Genomic DNA, 8,487 nt, shown 5'->3' with positions numbered 1-8,487 from the left:
GCACATGCCACTTTTCTTTCGATGTTCTCCTTGTACGTTCTTACGATGGAAGTCAAACCAATTCTTATTACAAAGTTTATAAAATCCTGGTTCAAGTACATAATCCTACAATTATATAGAACCTTCAACTTAATAGAATATCCCAGCATTATCAAAAATGTTTGATGTTGGACCACCTAAACAAATAATGAGTAGGTTTTACACCGTATCTTAAAGGGGATGAGACAGGTAAAGGAACAGAGGTTGAGGCACAGCCACAAATAGTGAAGCAATTAAAACTGGCATTTGCACTGGAAATCAGCTCTTGGAGGGTTATCAGGCTAAAGACGTTATCGAATCATAGAATCCCTGTAGAAGGGAAGCAGGCCATTCGGCCCATTGAATCCACACTGACCCTCTGAAGAGTATCCCAGATCAAACCCCTACCCTATTCCTGTAACCCTGCATTTTCCATGGCCGATCCATCCTAACCTGCACATCTTTGGACTATGGAAACAGAGGAAACCAGGGCACCTGGAGGAAACCCACGCAGACATGGGGAGAATGTGCAACTCCGCACAGACAGTCACCTGAAGGTGGAATTGAACCAGTGTCCCTGGCGCTGAGGCGGCAGGTCTAACCACTGAGACCACCGTGCTGCCCTATGAGGTTATAGAGGTAAGGAGGGGGTAAATACGCAGGATTTGTAAACACAGAATTTTATAATGAGGGTCAGCGAGAAAAGGGAATGATGGAGGAATGGGTCTTGGCACAAGTTAGGATTTCGGCAGCAGAGCTCAGGATGAATTTAAGCTTGTGGAGGCGGGGAGAATGGAACTACATTGGAATAATCAGGTCTAGAGGCAGCAAAGTCACAAATTAAGGATTCAGCATCAGATGAATTAATGCTAGCAACTCCAATGTTATGGAGCTAGAAGGGGTAACCTTGGCAATAGAGTAGATCCATTGTTGAAAACTCATCCAAAGGGTCAGTTCTGATGCCAAGGTTGCAAACAGTCTAATCCAGTCTCAGGGAGTGCCCAGGGAGAAGGTTAGAGTTGGGGACAATGGAATGAAGTTTATTGACGGAATCATGATTAGATTAGGAGCATAACTCTTTCTCATAATTCTCAACAAAGCAATGTAATTCCCATTTGCAGTGATATCACATTCTTCAACTTTCCCACATCAGGCCTTTTCAAGTGAGATTCTCTGTCAAATTTGCAGTCATTTTGTGCAGGAGTCCCATTAGAATTGGATCATCCAGCTCAATGGTTTCTTAAACTTAGCAAATTGCATGGAGCTCAAAATCTGGGCTGCCATTCCCAGTGCACCCCCATTCAGGAGGAGCTGCAGCAGCAGGAGTGTCGATGCTCAGACTGTGATTCGGTTTTGCCCACTCAGATGGACGAGACCAGGACACGAGATACACACGGACAGTGAAGGAATTCACGTGACACCTCCAAGTCACTGTGGAAAGGAAAATTTACTCACTTTACGCATGATCCCCATTTGGAAAAAGTGTATGGAAAATTAATCATAAACTAACTGGAATATCTTGCGAAGAGTAAACAGAGTTAAGGTTGAGTCCAGTAACCTTTCTTCAGAATGAAGAAAAGTCACTGGACTCCAAACAATAACTCTACTTCTTCTCCACAGATGTTGCCAGACCGGCTGAGTTTCTCCAGTAAGTTGTTTTTGTTTCAAATCTCCAGCATCCACAGTTTTTTGTTTTATTATATTGGAACATCTTACTTATAGGTTCGAGGTTAACAGAATTCATAATACATATATGTGCAATCTTTGCGTTTATTTGCAATCTTAGCGTTTATTTGCAATCTTATCTGTCTAAAGAAGAAAACATTCAACACAAATATCGAAAGTAATTGTCACTGTGACTACATCAGCCAGTAAATGAATTTGAGAGAGTGAAAAACAAACTCCTGAAAATGAGTAAGTAGTTCTTGAAAATAATTCAAAGAGACCTTGAATAACAATATTAATTTGGCTCTGGTCCACTTTGGAAGGACCCAAGGATATGAGAAGTGCTATTAAAATGTAAGTCATTTCCTTTTCTGTTAGCAGTATTTAAAGTGTTCTTACCCAGTTTTCCCAACAGTAACTGGCCCACATCCTTGATATCATTGTACTCATGGAGCTGATCAATGTGCTGGTCCAACTCTTCCAGAGTGTACCCTCTGTAGGAAGAGAACAGCCAAATCGGTCTACATACCGACCCCTTTACAAGCACTGATATCGAACTGATCACTTCTGGAACACATGCTCGAGTGGCTGACATATTTAATAAACACTGTTACACCAAGCAGTTTGTAACTGATCAGTTCACAATCAGGTTTACAAGCAGCCCCTTCTAACTCCCTGGGTGAATGGACTGTCCTTGGGGCATCAGGAGGAACAGAACCATAGAATCTAAAATGCACAGAAAGAAGCCATTCAGTCCATCTGCCTGTGCTAGCTCTTTGAAAGAGCTAACCAGTTAGTCTGACAACTCCCCTTTTTTACCCCCATCATCCTGCAAATGTAGATCCAAATTGCTTTTGAAATTTAGTACTGAATCTGGTCTGACTGTCTTTTTAGGCAATGTCTTATTCGAGACCATCATAACCCAATTCATTAGCTGTAGCCAGGTCTCCAGCCTAGGTTGGATATCAATGGGCACATTTAATATAGAACATGGATGCTGAGTTTACGACATTGACTATGAAGTTAATCTAATGAATTATTATTAAAATACAGTCACTTGTGTTCAAGCATGATGGTCACAGTAATTTTAATGGTACCTTAAAGGAAAAGTTATTTACAGCAAAGAAAGGTTCTATGACAAATAGTAACTGTAAATATTAAATACAAATAAATACACTGCAAAGGATGACATAAGGACTTGGCTTGTCTGATATTCTTGTGGTCATGAATTTAACTGTGCAACTTCTACAGCAATGGCTTGCAAACTTGTTTGGACCCTTTTTAGAATGGGTTAGTAAATCACAGATTTCCATAAAACTCACACAATGGAAAAGCACATTTTAAACAATCTTAAAACATCATAAAACATGACACTTAAAAGGAATTACTTTGCCAATGTAGCCGCAGAGAGATTGGGATGAATAAGTTTCCAATCTGTTCGAGGTGGTGTTTCTTGCGTCATTGAGTCATACAGCACGGAAACAGACCTTTGTCCAACTAGTCCAGCTAACCATGTTCCCAAAATAAACTAGTCCCATTCACCTGCATTTGGTCCCTTTCCTTCCAAACCTTTCCTATTCATGTACCGTTCCAAATGTCTTTTAAACTGTACCTGCATCCGCCACTTTCTCTGGCAGTTCATTCCACACATGAACCACTGTGTTTAAAAAAAAAGCTGTCCCTCATGTCCCTTTTGAATATTTCTCCTCTCACCTTCAAAATAAACCCCCTAATTTTGAACTCCTCCACCCTAGGGAACTAAAGTTCCTTGCTATTCACCTTATCTATGCCCTCATGATTTTATAAACCACTGTAACGTCAAACTTCAATCTCCTACACTCCAGTTAAAAAAGCCCCAGTCTATCCAGCCTATTTTTATAACACAAACCCTCCAATCCCGGCAACATTCTAGTAAATCTTTTCTGAATCCTCTCCAGTTTAATAATATCCTTCCCATAGCAGGGCAACCAGAACCGTACACTATACTTCAGAAGGGGCCTCACCAACATCCTGTACAACCTCAGCATGACGTCCTAACTCCTATACTCAAAGGTCTGAGCAATGAAGACAAGCGTGCTAAACGCATTCTTAACCACCCTGTATACCTGTGATGCAAATTTCAAAGAATTATATACCTGAATCCCTAGGTTTCTCTGTTCTTCAACACTAGCCAGGACCCTACCATTAATTGTATAAGTCCTGCCCTTGGTTGTTTTACCAAAATGCAATACCTCACATTCATCCAAATTAAACTCCATCTGCCATTTTCAGCCCATTGACCCAATTAATATCTTAGATAACCTTCTTCACTGTCCACTACACAAACAATTTTGGTGTCATCTGTAAAATTACTAACGAGGCTTCCTATATTTGCATCCAAATCGTTTATATAAATGACAAAAGTGGACCCAGTACCAATCCCTGTTGAACACTGCTGGTCACAGGCCTCCAGTCCGAAAAGCAACCCGCCACCATAATTCTCTGTCTCCTATCGAGCCAATTTTATATCCAATTGGCAAGCTTACCCCGAATCCCATGTGATCTAACTTTACTAATTAGGCTACCATGTGGAACCTTGTCAAAAGCTTTACTAAAGTCCATGTAAACAACATCTATTGCTCTGTCCTCATCGAGCTTTGTGGAAGAAATTTTGCTCAGAACACTAGCGGAACATATTGCGACATTATAATCACATTACACCCCAAACAAATCAACTGCTGATCTCTGTGATATGCGATAATCAACACCACACCAAATATATTCAGGATGAGACTTAGATTTGGGACACCTGCCTCATATTTCTAACTTTCTTAGCCTAGACTACAAGCTCAAATCTTGAAGCAGGGTTGAATTTCTGACTCAGAGACCACTGAGTGAGTGAACGAGGCAAAACGGCAATTTGAAACTGATCCTCAAAATATCCCTCATGCTAACTCACATCTAAGTAAAATTCCACATTCATTTCTTGACCTCGAGCTACTTTGCCCAAATGTCTATTCGATGGCATGGGAGCCAAAGTCTTCAATGTCAGACAGTATGACTATAAAGGGTATTTGATTCCCACCTGAACCTGCCCGCATCCAATATCTATAAACTGGCAAAGGTTTATTCAGAAGCAGAACACTTGCTGATTCATCCATTCCCACAGGACTGGTAGTGTTAAGGTCTAAAGTAGAGCTGCCTACCGCCTCTCGGTCCAAACTGAAAATGTTCTGGCCTGCAAGGATCACACCCTGAAGGAAAACAAATAAAACTTTTCACAGAATCTATAGGTGTGAGGCTCGGCGTCAGGACGAAGGGTTTCGGTCCGAAATGTTGACTTACTTGCTCCTCCGATGCTGTCTGACCTGTGCTTTTCCAGCCTCACACCTATAGACTGTGGCTTCCAGCATCTGCAGTCCTTATTGTCTCCAAAACCTTTCACACATTGCGTCTCAGTCCAAGCAGGTAGGATTCACTGTCCTGATCCCAAGATTGAAATTCCACTTTAAAAGGGATATGTCAGTGATGTAAAATGCTTCAATATATGGTAATAAAATAAGTGTAAGTATGATTATTACTAGCAATCCTTTGCATAATTTGCAGGCAGACTGTGAATTTATTGCGGATTTAATTTGCGACATAAGCAAACAACCCACTTACGCCGAGAGCAGCTCTGCAATCTCACGGTCAAGATTGTTACATTTCTTCCTCAGATTCTCAACATGAAGTTGAAGACCAGCAGAATCAAGCTCATGGTCCAGGGAGATCTGTACCTGCAGGAGAAGTCAGAGTTTTGAGTATGTAAGCATATTATATCAATGGCGAGAGATTACACAGCTCAGATTCAAGGGGATTTGGATGCCCTAGTGCATGAATCGCAAAAGTTAAGTACGTAGGTACAGTTAAGAAAGCTCATAGAATATTACTGATTATCAAGACGGGGAACTGAATATAAATAGAGAGATTATGCCTCAGTGATACAAAGTGAGATGACATCTGGAGAACTGTGCACAGTATTGGTTACCTTATTTAAGGAAGGATGCGAAGTGTGTTGCAGGCAGTTCAGAGAAACCTGGAAGGTACAGGCTGTTTTACAAGTAAAGGTTGGACAGGGTCAGTTTGTATCTCCTGGAGCTCACGGGTAAGGGAGGTCTTGATTGAAACAGGGTCTTGACAGGGCTGATGTGGAGACAATGTTTTCTCCCTTTGGGGCAACTGTTTAAAAATAAGGAGTTGTCCATTTAAAACAGAGATTAGGCAGCATTGTTTACTTTCAAAGTGGTGAGCCTTTGGAACTCTCTCCCTGAAACGGTGGTGGAAGCACAGTCTTTAAATATTTTTAAAGCCAGAAACGGATATTTTCCTGTTAAGCAACAGGGGATGAAAGGTTATCATGCATTAGCAGGAATGTGAGTTTGAGATTACAAATCACCATGATCTTATTGAATGGCAGAGCAGGCTCGAGGGGCTGAATGGCCAACTCATGTTCCTGACTTGTATGTTTGTATGAAAAATAAATACCATTCATTGTGAGGCACCTGACACACTGTACAGTAAAAGTTATTTAAGGTAAACCTATAATTTTATTACAAATAACAACACTGCAAAAGTTCAAGGACTTGGTTTGGTCTGACATATTTCTGAACAACTTCGAGAGCTGTGCTTCCTGAAACTGTTCGCTCTTTTTAAAAAAAAATTATTCTGGTTAGGCCAGAAATTATTGCTCGTCCCTAAATGCCCACAAGGTGCGATTAGTGAGCTGCCTTCTTAAAATGCTGCAGCTTTGGGTGTGGGCACTCACACATTGCTGTCAGAAAGAGGTTTACAGGCTTTTGACGCAGTGACAGCGAAGGAACAGTGATGTGTTTCAGTTCAGAATGGGGAGTAGTTTGGAGGGGCACTTGCAGGTGGTGGTGGTTCCATACTGCCCATGCCAATCTAGGTGGCAGGTCTGAAATCGTGGTTGCTGTCAAATGATATTTGGGGAGTTAATGCACTGCCTCTTGCAGATAGCACAATCTGTGCGTTGGTTGCGAAGAGAGTGAAATGTTGAAGGTGTTGGATTGGCATGCCAATCAAATGGGTGGCTCAGTGGCGATCGCTGCTGCCTCACTGTGCCAGGGACCCGGGTTCGATTGCGGCCTCGGGCGACTGTCTGTGAGGAGTTTGCATGTTCTCCCTGCGCCTGAGTGGGATGTTCTCCAGAGGGTCGGTGCAGACTCAATGGGCTGAATGGCATCTTATCTACAATACAGTGATTCTATGAAGCGGGCTGCTTTGTCCGACATCCTGTCGAGGCAATGGGTATCATTGGAGCTGCACCCATTCAGGCAGTCAGGGAATATGCCATCACATTGCTGACTCCTACTTTATAGATGGTAGACAGAAATTAGGCAGATGCTGACTTGGTTAAAAGATCCCTTTTCAAACAGATTATTAATAACTTTCCCATTTAATTTATAATACTAATTAACAGCCATAATATGAAATCACTACATGTTAACAGGATTTTAGCAATGCTTTCGAAAAAGATACAGGTATTGACTTACAGATTACAGATATAGCAATCTTTATACTTTTCCTCACTGCACTCTTCCTTCCCAGGCAAGACAGCCCATTCTCTGCTGTGCCCAATCTGCACCAAGTCCATCCACTGTCACCCATAAGGCCAGCCCTGCATGCTGGCAATCATTGGCACACCTCCATCCCTTACAAAGTCTCTGCAGATCCTACAGAGGGCAAGTTTAAATGACTTACTGGTGATTTAAAGCTTGCATTTAGTTTTCTGGATGGTCCAAGTGGTGTCCTGTGAATATAAAGGCAAGAATTGAGAGAGGAAAATCATGGCTGAATATTTGAACTATGTCCATCGAGCACACTTTTTCTATTTATTTGTTTATTCGATGAGTCAGATACTTTAAGAGACTTTTAAGCAACTCTTGGATAGACACAGGGAGGATAGTTAAATGTAAGGTATGCAGGGTAGATTGTTCTTAGTAGGATAATAGGTCAGCACAACATCGTGGGTTGAAGAGCCTGTACTGTCCTATGTTCTAGGGCATTGTTTGCTAGACCATCATTTACTGCCTGTCTCTAACAGGCCTCTACACTTCCGAAAGTAGATGCACATGAGGAAGGGTCATCCATTCCCAAAGACTTCCATGCCCTAAAGTTTCCAACTCCTCCACAGAAGATTTAAGACTGCAGCCCACAGTATCCTACTTGAATGTCATCATCACTTGCTTCATGAGGAGAACTGCCTGATTTGTCTTTAGCCAGTTCGTTGACTCTTAGATTAATGAAATAGTTTAGATTGTAGATATCCTGGATTTGCAGTTTCTACACCATTTACCATTACATATAGTCATGAAATATCAGCCCTCAGTTTAATTTCAAAACTTTTTGATTGACTTTCTAATAACTTTATTCACTGGCTCCAGGTAACAGGATAATTCAGGATAAATGGAAGCCATTTAGCTCATCTCACTTCTACTAGCCATGGCCACAAAGTCTGTCCAATGCAGCTTCCCGTACAGTCTTAAAAACGATTCTCGAGTTTGTACCTCCTTCTCAATCTGTGCAGGTATCCATTTCAAGTGTTAGTTATTCTGTGGGAAAAGCAGCTTCTTGTTACCAGTCCTAAATTTACCATCTTGCTTGAATCCGAGGCAACTTGTCCTATCCACTTAATTGATCTAGAACTTCCAGGTTAATATTTCCACGCTTCTTGCTATACCATGTAATTTTGAATATTTTCTATTTAACCTATTTGGAGATATTGCACACCTCTGGAGAAAGTGGAACCTGGGCCTCCTGTCTCAG

The 8,487-nt window shown here is 41.5% G+C and overlaps 1 long non-coding RNA gene across 5 annotated transcripts in view; it reads right to left on the bottom strand.

Moving 5' to 3' along the window:
- LOC109938619 overlaps positions 1-8,433 on the bottom strand; it is a 15,320-nt gene extending 6,887 nt beyond the window's left edge. Inside the window, exons 1-4 of one of the 5 annotated variants that reach the window (XR_007265244.1) lie at positions 7,423-8,433; positions 5,690-5,880; positions 5,326-5,438; positions 2,083-2,177 (exon numbers count right to left, since the gene is read on the bottom strand). This is a non-coding gene — a long non-coding RNA (uncharacterized LOC109938619). The other 4 variants (XR_007265246.1, XR_007265245.1, XR_007265243.1 and 1 more) reach the window with 4 other exon arrangements.
- Between the last annotated feature and the right edge of the window lie 54 nt (positions 8,434-8,487).

This window comes from Rhincodon typus, chromosome 30, assembly GCF_021869965.1.
Source record: "Rhincodon typus isolate 14 chromosome 30, sRhiTyp1.1, whole genome shotgun sequence".
Classification (NCBI taxonomy): Eukaryota; Metazoa; Chordata; class Chondrichthyes; order Orectolobiformes; family Rhincodontidae; genus Rhincodon; species Rhincodon typus.
The sequence above is the reverse complement of the archived record's forward strand: the minus strand, read 5'-3'. Positions and strand labels throughout refer to the sequence as shown.